At 44.6% G+C, this 13,014-nt stretch overlaps 1 protein-coding gene and 1 non-coding gene across 2 annotated transcripts in view; both read left to right on the plus strand.

Annotated features, from left to right (window-relative positions):
* Positions 1 to 13,014, plus strand: part of FGF12 (fibroblast growth factor 12) — a 610,786-nt gene that overhangs the window by 29,936 nt on the left and 567,836 nt on the right. The gene's annotated exons all lie outside the window — the stretch shown is intronic.
* TRNAC-ACA (transfer RNA cysteine (anticodon ACA)) lies at positions 12,412 to 12,483 on the plus strand. Its single transcript has one exon. It is a non-coding gene; the product is annotated as a tRNA-Cys (tRNA).

The following is a 13,014-nucleotide window of genomic DNA, read 5'->3' on the forward strand; positions in this document are numbered from 1 at the left end:
GGGCTCGGTGATGAATGAGATTCTCTGTAGGAGCCTATGGATTAATAGACTGGATGCATGTGCCCAGGGCAAACTATGATGGGTGACAAAAGGACACTCCTCCTTCCACCCTAAGGATGAAGGCTCATCCTGGGAGGTGACATTTGAGTCCTTTCATGACAGATGGGCAGCCTATGGACCTTCAGTCTCCAGAGGAGGGGCCTTCATGGGGGTGGGTCAGTGTATGCAAAGACACAGATGAAAGTGCTTGGTTTATATCTGAAGCAGTAAATGAACAATGCATTGACTGTGACTTTTAACCTATGAACTCAGAGGCAAAAGAAATATGTTTTCATTTTCTTTCAATTATGTCTTTGTCGTTGTTTAGCCACTAAGTCATATCTGACCTTTTTACCATCCCATGGCCGGCCAGGCTCTTCTGTCCATGGAATCATCCAGGCAAGCATACTGGCATGGGTTGCCATTTCCTTCTCCAGGGGATCTTCCCATTCCAGGGATCAAACCCGTGTCCCCTGCTTGGAGGAGGTATCTTTATCACTGAGCCACCAAGGAAGCCCTTCCTTCAATGAAATCAACCTAAATCTGAGTTCCTTTCTCTCTCCCTGGTGATAAATTAATTATTGGGCCTTATTCCCTTCCTGCCAGGTATAGTCCAGGTCCTACCAGGGTCTTATGAGTCTCAGAGCACTTGCAGTTATTAGCCGCTGCCCTGGAGTGTGTGCCATGCCTGGGATGTGAGCATCTTGACTGCTACCGAGCTCTTCTTTGCCTGAGTTGCACTCCCCAGGCAGCCATGCCACCATCATTCACCCACTTCGCCTCTGCACGCTCCTGGATAGATTCTTAATCCAAAGGGAAATTTTACCCCCACCTAGATGTTCTTAAGCGGAGAAGGCAATGGCACCCCGCTCCTGTACTCTTGCCTGGAAAATCCATGGATGGAGGAGCCTCGTAGCCTGCAGTCCATGGGGTCGTTAAGAGTTGGACACGACTGAGTGACTCCACTTTTCACTTTTTACTTTCATGCCTTGGAGAAGGAAATGGCAACCCACTCCGGTGTTCTTGCCTGGAGAATCCCAGGGACGGGGGAGCCTGGTGGGCTGCCGTCTATGGGGTCGCACAGAGTCGGACACGACTGAAGCGACTTAGCTGCAGCAGCAGATGTTCTTAAGAGCCCCTTCCATCGTCTCCTCGGTGACTCTATTCTTTTCCAAGAGCTCTGGTCTTCAGATAGACCGGAGCTGTCTTCCTTACTGGAAAAATCCCTGAGTTGAGGAAACGCTACCTTAGGTGACCTACTTCAAGTAGCAGAGGCAAAGGAGAACAAATGGGAGTGAACATTTTAACAAACAGTGACACCACCTGCCGAGTTCCTGGATACGAGGCATGAGGCAGGCAAAGGAGAGTGGTGGGTGCTCACCCTGGGTGCTTTGTTGGGGCGGTGGGAAGAGGGAGCAGTAGGGGGCCTCTTCCACTGACTCCTCTGGTTTCCTGGCTGAGGTCATAAGGGCCTGCATTTTGGTCTGAATCTCAGCTTTCTAAACCCTTTTGTCACATGTGAACTTGCCTCTAGTGCTCATTCAGAACGAGAGTCAGCTCACCCTCCACTCTAAGCTGGGCAACTTTCACCCCGGGTCCTGTCACCTTCTGTGTCTTTGCTGCATCAGCACCATGCTCCAAGGTCTCTGGTGTTTTCATCCCCATTCTCCACTGTCTTAGCTTATCAACCTGCTCAAGTCTCTCCTATTTAGAAGTGCAGCAGCGGCAGCAGCACATGAAAAGTCCTCTTTACCTGCCATCACTTTCCAAATCCTTTCTTAACTCTCCTTCACAAAATCCCTGATCATGCCTGAGAAACCGCTAGGGCAGCTCCAGTCTTAGAAAGACAGATGGGGTCTGTGACTTACTGTAAATTCTCGGAAAATACACCATAAGCTGTCTGAAGTCTCAAGTTCATAATTTCTAAAATGATAACGGTGAGGCCAACTTTGAAGTGCTCTTGTCGGGGTTCAATAAAAAAGTAGGTAAATTACTTAACACAGCCCTTGTATATAGTGGACACTAAAGATATTGCACTATTATTATCATCCAGACATACTGTACCCTTGGCCTGAAAACCTACTCTCTCCCTCTCACATTCATCTCATTTACCTGGCAGATTTCTGCTTATCCTTTAATACTCTGTCTGGTATCTGCTCCCATTTTATTCCCCCTCCCCCTCAGCCCAGTATAGTCCCAGTGCCCTCTCATGGTACCTAAGACATTGTCTGAAGTTTGTTAAATATCTGCCTCCTGTCAACACAACTCTGAGAGCTCCTTGAGAACGGCACCTCTTGTCTCCATATCCTTGTTCAGGCCCTGACATGTTGTCAACACTCAAATACTTACTGAATTTAATTTCATTTCACAGAGATTTTCATAGTGCTTACTATGTGCTAGGCACTTTTCGTGTGTTAAGTCACTTCAGTCATGTCTGACACTTTGCAACCCTGTGGACTCTTCCGTCTTTGTGACCCACCAGGCTCTTTTGTCCAAGGGATTCTCCAGCCAAGAATATTGGAATGGATTGCCATCCCCTTCTCCAGGGGATCTTCCCTACCCAGGGACTGAACCCGCGTTTCTGATGTCTCCTGCATTGGCAGGCAGATTCTTTGCCTTGCAAAATGTTGAATAAATAAAGGAAATGAGTTCTTTGATTCATGTTGAAAGTGGTGTAAAATGTACGTTATGACACTGATGAAAAAGAGACCAATATGATCATAACACTGAACAGAAATTTGCTTATTGTCAAAATGCCAAAATACTTGTTTTACCCTGATTTTGAATTACTGAAGGAAGAAACTTCTATTCGTATTTTCTTTTCCATTAGAGGAAAGCAAAAAATGGAAAAGAGTTTAATTTCAGTCACCTCTGGAGTGTGGTCCCACAGTCTTTTTCCTACAAGGATCCATTATACTTTTGAGCAGCTGTTTAGAACAGATGAACTTCCTAAAATGGCCCTGGAGAGAAAAAAAGCAAACAGGCAGCTGCTTGACCTTTTTCCAAACGAAAAAACAAACCCTGATCAGTTGGTCTTGATTGACACGTGTGGAGTCGAGGAGTCTTTGATCAGTTTTTGTACCAAATTACCCGTGTTGATTACTCACTGCTCGCTAATGTTATACCACAGATCTTCTGGTGGGTCTGATGTATGTTTCCATTTTAGCTCCAGAAACGCAGTCAGCTGCGGACTGCAGCTGGGCCAGTGGTGACCTATGGGGAGATGAAGAGAAAGTGTTCCTCAGTTTTTCTATGGATCAGTTGTTTAGGGATTACCTGGTAGAGTTGAATTAGGCAGGTTTATAGGACCCACCCTGAATCTACTGGTTCAGGATCCAGAGAGGATTCCCGGATGTTGTGTGGAGAGCAAAGACCGCAATGTAACTCGCAGAACAACACAATTTGAGTGCTGCTGTCTGAGCTTGGACTGCCTTGACAATATTCCCTAGACTGTTGCTGTTTTCAGTCACTCAGTTGTGTCCAGCTCTTTGCAAAACCATGGACTGCAGCATACCAGGCTTCCCTGTCTTTCAGCATCTCTGAGTCCACTCAAACTCATGTCCGTGGAGTCAATGATGGCATCCAACCATCTCATGCCCCCTTGTCCTCTTGCCTTCAATCTTTCCCAGCATCAGGGTCTTTTCTAATGAGTCGGGTCTTTGCATCAGATGGCCAAAGTATTGGAGCTTCAGCATCAGTCCTTCCAATGAATATTCAGGACTGATTTCCTTTAGGATCGACTGGTTTGCTCTCTTTGCAGTCCAAAGGACTCTCAAGAGTCTTCTCCAACACCACAGTTCAAAAGCGTCAGTTCTTTGCCACTCAGCCTTCTTTATGGTCCAACTCTCACATCCATACATGACTACTGAGAAAACAATAGCTTTGACGAGATGGACCTTTGTCAGCAAAGTAATGTCTCTGCTTTTTAATATGCTGTTTAGGTTTGTCATAGCTTTTCTTTCCAGGAGCAAGTGTCTTTTAATTTCATGGCTGCATGTGAATTCTGGGAGGGACACAAGCATTCAGACCATTCAACCACTGAGGTAGCAGTATGACCTTTTACTGTGTCATAGAAGGTGGGAACAGCTCTAGAACTTAATTTGACATTTCCAAAAGAAAGACAGATTCTCTTTTTTCTTTCTTGCTGGATGTGATCAATTCCTTGATGTTTAGACCTGCATAGAAGCTTAGAGACTGAGTTTGCATTAGAACAAGCTTTAATCTGTTTTGGCTCAGTTGTGCTGGTGATTTCAATTCTGTTTTCTGTGCCTGTAGGAAGGAAAAAAGGAATGGATTTTCTGGATGATAAGCATTTGAATTGCTAGAGAATGATAAAAATAAGCCCCACAGAGTAGTGGTTAAAGACTTGATATATGAGACAGGGCTGTAGTCACCACCTGAGTGATGGCAGCTGCCCCCCAGAAATTTTCTTTCAAACTTTGTAACAGCTGCTTAATATAGCAGGAAGTGTTTCTTTTTAAAGCCCTGTTAGGAGGTGCCGGTGCAGATGAGCGTGTCCTCTCTGACATCTCAGAATGGTTTTTCATGTCATTCGTCACACCGGCATAAGAATCATGATTTTAAAGTGATGGCAGCTGCAGATCTCTTGAAATCACCTAACACTCCAGCTACTGCCAGAGCACACCAGCAACTATAGCCAGAGAACTCTTATAGATGTTTAGAATCCAATCCTTTGCCTAAGGACATGTGCGACCAATCTATAACTATTGTCCGGTAGATTTATCTTATATCAGAGTGCAATTATGACACTCTCACCACCTCAGTTTATCTTGCTGCTGCTGCTAAGTTGCTTCAGTTGTGTCCAACTCTGTGCGACCCCATAGACAGCAGCCCGCCAGGCTCCCCCGTCCCTGGGATTCTCCAGGCAAGAACACTGGAGTGGGTTGCCATTTCCTTCTCCAATGCATGAAAGGGAAAAGTGAAAGGAAGTCGCTTAGTCGTGTCTGACTCTTCACGACCCCATGGACTGCAGCCTACCAGGCTCTTCCGTCCATGGGGTTTTCCAGGCAAGAGTACTGGAGTGGGGTGCCATTGCCTTCTCCACAGTTTATCTTGCTTGAGGATATAATCTAATCCTTGTATTCAATTGCCTTCTGTACTCCAATGACTTGTATGTCTCCAGGTGGGAATAGTCTCATGAAGTTCAGACCCAAACCCCTTCAGCTCTACAGGCCTGGGTTGAACACTTTATCCTCTCCCGCATTATTCCCCTTTCCCTGTTTTTTTCCAACTTGCCAAGTGGCAACACAGTCTCCCAGGTCCTGACAGCAGAAACTGAGAGCTCTCCTCAGGATCGCCCTCTCCTCACCCATTAGACTCCATGTACCCTTTTGTCATCCCTAGTTTAGATGGTGATGTCCCTCTGGTTCTACTATCTCAGTTCTGACGCTCATCACTTCTCTGCAGTTATGGATGGCCCTGCTCCTGCTGGCAGTACCTCTTTTCCCCTCTGCCATTTACAATAAAGCACGGATTCTATGCTCTGTATTATACTGAGCCAGGTGGCTTGCAGTCAGGAACAGTACTGAATGAATGTGATGCTTACAGGCCATCCCTGAGCTGACTACAATACTGAACATCAGAACAACTTGAGGACTTGGTTAGCTGAGTCTAGCATGTATGCTGAGTTGCTTCAGTTGTGTCCGAATCTGTGCAACCCTGTGGGCAGTAGTAGTCTGCCAGGCTTCTCTATTCATGGGATTCTCCAGACAAGAATACTGGAGTGGGTTGCCATGCCTTCCTCCAGGGGATCTTCCCAACCCAGGGATGGAACCCTTGTCTTTTACATCTCCTGCATAGGCAGGCAGGTTCTTTACCACTAGCACCACCTGGGAAGCCCTAGCTGAGTCCAGCACCAGGCCCTTATTAAATACATTTACGTAAATAAATTATTTAGCCTAATTTAGGGCAGATTCCCAATCTCCCCATTCTGTAATCCTGGCAGCTCATGAACCGAAACCTTAATTGTAAGGTCATTTTTACTTATTGTCATGGGTCTAGCACTAAACTACTTGGCAAATAGAATGTGCTTTGTTTTAGTATGCTTAAATAAATAGTAATTTTTGTGTGTGAACTGAATCAATGCAAGAAGGTACTTCTTTGTATACTTGGGAGTGAGAGACCCTCAGATCAAATAGGGAAGAATCCATTCAATTATAAATATACATGCTACAGTTAAAGAGAAGAAGCAAGTCACCTGAGCTTTTCTGTCTGGGCTGTTCTAATGCCTCTCACGTCCCTTCCTGGGTTTCCCACTGTGCATTCGCTGATCTCTGTTGCTGAGTTTTCTGTCTGCACCAGAACTCATCTCACCATCTAACCTCTTTGGCTTTGACCATGTAATGACCCAAATAACCCCTGCAATAGCGTCTTCATTTCAGTGATTTCTTCATTTCCCTTTCCTGCCATCACCTCCCAACCAGAGGTCACCACCTCCTACGTCACCACCCTAGCCTATTTGGGTGTATAGTCCCTCAAGCTCCTTTTACCTCATCAACCTGGGCCCCGGGCAGAGTCCCGTCTCCTTTACACCGTCTGCTTCTGGAGCAGGCATCGCCCTCTCGGTCCTGTTTGGCACCTGGCTATGGCATGAGTCTTCTAAGTGCTCCACTTGGTCTCACTCTGTGTTAGAAAGGTTTGAAGCACTGACCGTTACTTTCAGACTTTGCCAAGGGCCCTCCAAAGTCCCTCCCCTGCTTCTGCCTTTTGAAAACTGCTTTCTTAACATTGAGGGATTAGGACCTGTGAGACCAGTAATTTTTTTCTATTAATGGAAGAAGCCCACAGTCTGGAAATCTTTTGCCAACCCAGGAGCAAAAGAGGTTTGTTTTTGTTATTTTCATCTTTTAAACTGTGAGGTTTTCAAGCACACATTCCTCTGGTGGCAGAGAGGATGAGATAGAGAATTTTATATTCTCCAGCTCAGGAAGAATTATGCTGTAATTCTGTACTACAGCTCAGAACAACCTCTCAGGCTCCAAGCTGAAGCGCCACTGCCTGTTTCAGCTGGATCCCCGATACTGAACAACTACATGGAGAAATGGCACACAGCAGCTGCCATGGTTTAACAGCTGTAGGACAATAAGGTGCTTGCCATTAGGTCTGATCCCTGGGTATGGTGGTAGTACACTGGGCTTCCTCATGAGAGAAGCTTTATGCAAATCTCCTTATGATCTGAAGATGGTGCTGAACTCTTTGTCTTCTGCTGATCTTCCCAGCCCCACCATGCACATCTCACTCTGCGGCCTTACCCAGCTGCTCACATTACCCGTGCAAGTCTGGCCTTGCACGCTTCCTTTATTCCTCCTGACCCTTATTTTACTAGGATGTTGCTGCTTTTTCTACTTCTTTCTTTTGTGTTTAAAATACTTACTACTCTCCAAAACAGAAATCTGGAGTAGCATAGTAGCTGTAGCAAGTGTGCACAGTTGTGTCTGAGTCTTTGTGACCCCACGGACTGTAGCCCACCAGGCTCCTCAGAGCAGTGCTTCTCAAAGGTGGTCCCCGCTCCTGCAAACTTAGCCTCACCTGGGACCTTATTAAGAGTACAGACCTCCGGCCCCAGCCTAGACCTCCTGTATCAGAAACTCTGGGGTGGAGCCCAGCAGTCTGTGTTTGAGTGAGCCCTCCAGGGGGTTCTGAAACATAGTTGAATTTGAGAACCATTGCTTTAAGCTGAATTCCACATCCTCCTCTTACCCTAGGGGGCGCTGTCAAAGATTTTGTTATAGTGGATATAAGTCAGGCTGGCTTACAGGAAGGCCCTAAAATTCTGCATTAAACCATGGAACTGACCCTGTTTTCATTTGCTTCATAAATGGTTAGGGAGGAATCCTTAGTAAATGGAAGGGAATATGGTGGGCTTTGAGGAAATTTCAGATGTGACTCAGACATGAATTTTGCAAGTCTATGAACTGTGGGGAAAGGAGGGAGGTTTAAGAACAGCTACCAACGACAGGGCAAGAATTGGCAAATGGTCCAAGAGGAACTTTCTGGAGGGAGAGAATGCTTCTTGGTTAGAGCATAGGGTCATGGATGAGTTTGAATCATTTAAGGACGATCATTAAATTCAGGGGATGAGAGACCAAGGCTCAGAGAGGAATAGTCCCTGACCTTGAAAAGTTCCCAATGGGAGAGAGGGGGCGGGAGGGAGAGGAGACAGATACAATAACCACAGTGGCTACCAGTGCAGAGTGTGAGCTCTGCCGCCAGCCTGGCCTCACATTCTGTACCTGCCCTTTTCTTGCCGTGTGAATCTGAGCAATTTCCCTAACCCTTCTGTCTCTGACTCAGGTCCCTCATCTGTAAAGGGGAATAGTAAGAGCCTCTACTACACAAGCTTGTGAGGATAAGCACATAGTAATAGATGAAATGCATTTGGAACACTTAGCCTGGCACATAGTAAGGGCCCCTGTAGGTGTTATTTATTTTGTCTTTAAGTATTGTGATGGCAACTTACATGACACACCCAGAAGTGGGTGTTCTATAATGTAAATGTTCTGATGATGTTTTGCTCAGGGTGGACTAGTTCTAGGAAGCATTTAGACAGTGAGCCCAACTAGGCTCAGTGGAATGACTTTGTATTGGTCAAGAATACAGTGCCAGATCTTATCTGATCAGAAAATGATTCCAGTGTTTACTCTTTTAACTAATGGATTCTCAATCAATCTGTTTCAAACTTATAAGCTAGTATTGCCTAATTCAGAACAACCAATGCCAGGCAGCCCACCCATGGTACTGCCTTTGTGTAAGATAAAAACATGCTAGAAGCTGTCTTCTGCATCACTCAAAGGCAACTTGCACCAAAAAATGGAGAGTAAGGGTCACATTTCATCCACATTAGTACCCAGGCATTCTGCTCATGCATAGACCAAATGGCTTTTTTCTCCCCTATTTCTAAATTTAGAGTTTCCTATTCTTTGGAGTCATTTGTATCTTCCTGTTAGAAGAAAAAGAAAAGCAATATACTGAATTAACTAGCAAAATGACTAGAAATTATTATTCATTGGAGCAATTGGAAATACAGTTCAAAGGAAACTCTCTCTGTGTATAGGTATCAAATGCCCCAGGCATCACTGCATGGGGTAGAGTTTGCCTGCTACAACATCCAGGGTTTCTGTCTGGTCCATCCTTGTGCAGAGGTGAGATAAGGGATGGCGAGGAGGAGTGAAGTCCTCTTAGCCTTTCACTTCACAAGGTATTGTAGATGCTGGGCTCAGGTTTGCCTCTGGAATTACATTTAGTCAACCCTCCATATGAGAGCCAAAAGAGTGCTGGTTATCTGGAGGGTTATAGTTTGAAAGGTAAGGAAAGAGTAGAGGCCGTACTTGGAATGCCATTTTTGTGTGTATGGTTGAGGGTAATGAGCTATTCCTTCTACACCAAGTTATGCCATCTCTGTGATGTATGTTTGGGCTGGAGTCAGGAAGACAGCCTGTCACTGTGGAGTGAGCAAATCCAGATTGTGGGCCATGGGCTTACCAGACACTGTGTGTCTACCCAAACATTGTATTAGCTTGTGAGGGCTATTCTAACAAAACAAAATAACCTGAGTGGCTTAATCAACAGACGTGCTTTTTCGCAGTTCTGGAGACGAGAAGTCCAAGATCAAGGTGCCAGCAAGGTTGGTCCCTTCTGAGGGCTGTGGAAGAAAATCTGCTCTGTGACCCACCCCCCAAGCTTTTGATGGCCTGTTGGTGATCTCTGCTTTTCCCTGGAGGGTAGAGGCCTCACCCTGCCTCTGCCTTCACCTTCACATGGCGTTCTCCCTGCACATGTCTATCTCCAAATTTCCCCCAAATGTATTGGGTTACAGCTCACCCTCATGACCTCATTTAGCTCATGACCTTTGTAAAGACCCTATCTATAAATATGTTATATTTTAACCATACTAGAGGTCAGGGCTGCAGCATATGAATTTGGGGAATGCTCAGTGCAACCCACACACTCACATATAATCCCTGGTAGCTCAGATGGTAATGGAGAAGGAAATGGCAACCCACTCCACTACTCTTGCCTGGAAAATCCCATGGACGAAGGAGCCTGGTGGGCTGCCGTCTCTGGGGTCGCACAGAGTCGGACATGACTGAAGTGACTTAGCAGCAGCAGCTCAGATGGTAAAGAATCTGCCTGCAGTGCAGAAAATACAGGAGACCTAGGTTCAATCCCTGAGTTGAGAAGATCTTCTGGAGAAGGAAATGCCTACCTACTCTAGTATACTTGTCTGGGAAATTGCATGGACAGAGGAGCCTGGAGGGCTATAGGCCATGGGGTTGCAACGGTCAGACACGGCTTAGCGACTAACACTTTCACATATAATGAATCCACTGTAATTCAGTCCCATATACCATTGCTTGAAGACAGCCGTGAACCGTGAAATGAGAAACCTATGTGGTGATGCCAGCTCTACCTGCAAGTTGCAATTTACTCAGACACATAGACTCTGAGGCCTCTTCTCCTATATAAATAGGGGATTTGGTGGTGTTCTCTTATATTTCTTTTATCTAGGACTAGTTTGTACATCCTTCTCTGAAGTTCTCCCAATCCGTCAAGGAAGTCTTATGTTGGTTAATAGCATCATACTTAGCCTCTTGGCTTCTAGTGATGTGAGCTGGGCCAAGGACTCCCCCAACAGATAATTCCAAGCACTTATCCCAACAGGGGAGGAAGAACTGATTTATGCTTTTAACTGTCAAGAAAACTCATGGAGCCTTCTGGTTTTGTGGATGTTTAACGGATTCCTATCATTGCCATCATCCTCTACATTCTCCATATGAACAGGCTTTGTCAAAAGTGTAACCCTCCAGTCAATTGCCTGAAGTGAGGTCTTAGATTTAGGACTCTCTTGGAGCATGGACAGCACCAGATGTCACCTGTCAGCACAACCGAAGCAAATGATAAGCCACACTACACAGATCTGAGTTGTTTCCCTGATCTGCTGAGCCTTTAGTGAGTACCTGTGAAGTACACCTGGGGAAGGTTGAATTTCAAGCATCTTAGTAACCTATTTTATAGACACACATGACATTCAGATTCTTAATTTATTTTTGAATGTTTTGTATGTATGTGTGTATTTTATCAGAGCAAACATTTTCAAATATCATAAACTTACTATCTGTGTATATTGAGCAAGATGCTTCGCCTCTCTGAGCATCAGATTCCTTATCTATAAAGCAGGCACAAAAATCTCCATTCTGTCCCCTTCTTAGGACTGTGAAAATGGATCTGCTGAAATGGTGGACAATGACCAAAGATGAAGAGAGAGACCATCTGTCCATGTTTATATCTATTGTCTTGGATGGCAATTAATAGCATCTCCTTGTACTCCCAAAAATGCTTGTTTGCATAATGAGTTATATGATCATCTTATAAAACAATAAGTGTGAAGATTCTTCATCATTCATGTCACTATACAAATGATCTTAAATTCTGGTTCTTAAATAATCTCACTTAAAACAAAATATTTCTTAGGGAATCTGTTGACTTCTGCCCCAATTCAATGCTGAATTTTCCTCTGCTCAAGCCCCTTCACGAAAATACATGTACTCTTAGCTTAAAATTTCCCCAATTTTGCTATTCAGGGGGACACTGCTTTGGGAAAGATCCCCAGTGTTCTCCTTATTTGTTGATAGGAATAAATCCTTCCTTCTAAAAAAATTTTTTAAAGAATAATTTTCCTTTTACTTACTTCATAGATTCAGAATAATCTACTTGCTATGAGCTCAGTAGACCAGATGCATTCATGTAATTGATGTCAGGGGCCCTGGTGCACCTCAGGTGGGCCCCACTGCTGCTTTGCCCCAGGCTCTGCCAGCACTCAGGCTGTCCACAGGCTTCAGTCACTCCACTGATTTTCCCCCACTGCTTACTCTACCCCTGGGATACAGGATAATACTAACTTTCCTGGTTCACCCATTTCTTTCTGCTCCTGAAAACATGTGCTTAAGCCCTGTCCATTCTGAGGATAAAACCACTGAACTCACTGGTAGACAGATGGCCATGTAAAGAACAAAAACATGGGGAGGCTGCAGAGTTTAAGAAAGGATACAATGTTCTTGCAAAGTCCTTGGTCTATGTTTCCCTACTCTCTTGTGTTGACAGTAATTGCAAACCCCAGTGGGCTACTATCCTCTGCATTTATGCCTAAGGCTGGGACACACCACAGCTCTTTTTTCCTTAGATTCTATTTTCTCCTTTTGGAAAAAGCATGCCCACCTCAATATCCTGTCTCTCAACCAATGTCAAATAACAGGTTATAGTCTTTTCTTGAAAGAGCATTTGCATCTCAGAAGATTTATAGACTGGAGAACATTCATTTAATGAGGGCTTTTATTCCTCTAATTATATGGGGCTTCCCTGGTAGCTCAGATGGTAAAGTGTCTGCCTACAATGCAGGAGACCCAGGTTCGATCCCTGGGTTGGGAAGATCCCCTGGAGAAGGAAATGGCAACCCACTCCAGTATTCTTGTCTGGAGAATTCCATGGACCAAGGAGCCTAAAGAGTTGGACATGACTGAGCGACTTCACTTTCACTTTATTACTATTATCATTAAAATTTTTGGTAGTGGAAAGCAACTTAGGGATCACAAAATCTACTGCACCTCCTTCCCCTTCGTACAGTTGAAGAAAATGGGAGGTTGGAGATGAGTAACTATCCTTTAATCACAGAGAAGGTCTTCAAGCTCAAGATTTCATTTCAATAAATCATCACAGTCATTTATGTATCATTTTGTTCTTGTAAGATGTGTTAGATCTGTTTGCCAATGAATAATGAAATTCTAGATGGATTATGTAGTTTCTAAAAGTATATCACAAATGCTTAGTTTCTTCCTTCTGTGGGTTGTAGTGGCCAGATTTTGGCATCAACACTTTTGATCTTCATGAGGTTTTGATTATTTAGAAAGCAACTGATCAGAGTTTGCAGCATGTAATAATTTATCATGTAATTGTCATGTA

Source organism: Ovis canadensis, chromosome 1 (assembly GCF_042477335.2).
Source record: "Ovis canadensis isolate MfBH-ARS-UI-01 breed Bighorn chromosome 1, ARS-UI_OviCan_v2, whole genome shotgun sequence".
In the NCBI taxonomy this organism is placed as follows: Eukaryota; Metazoa; Chordata; class Mammalia; order Artiodactyla; family Bovidae; genus Ovis; species Ovis canadensis.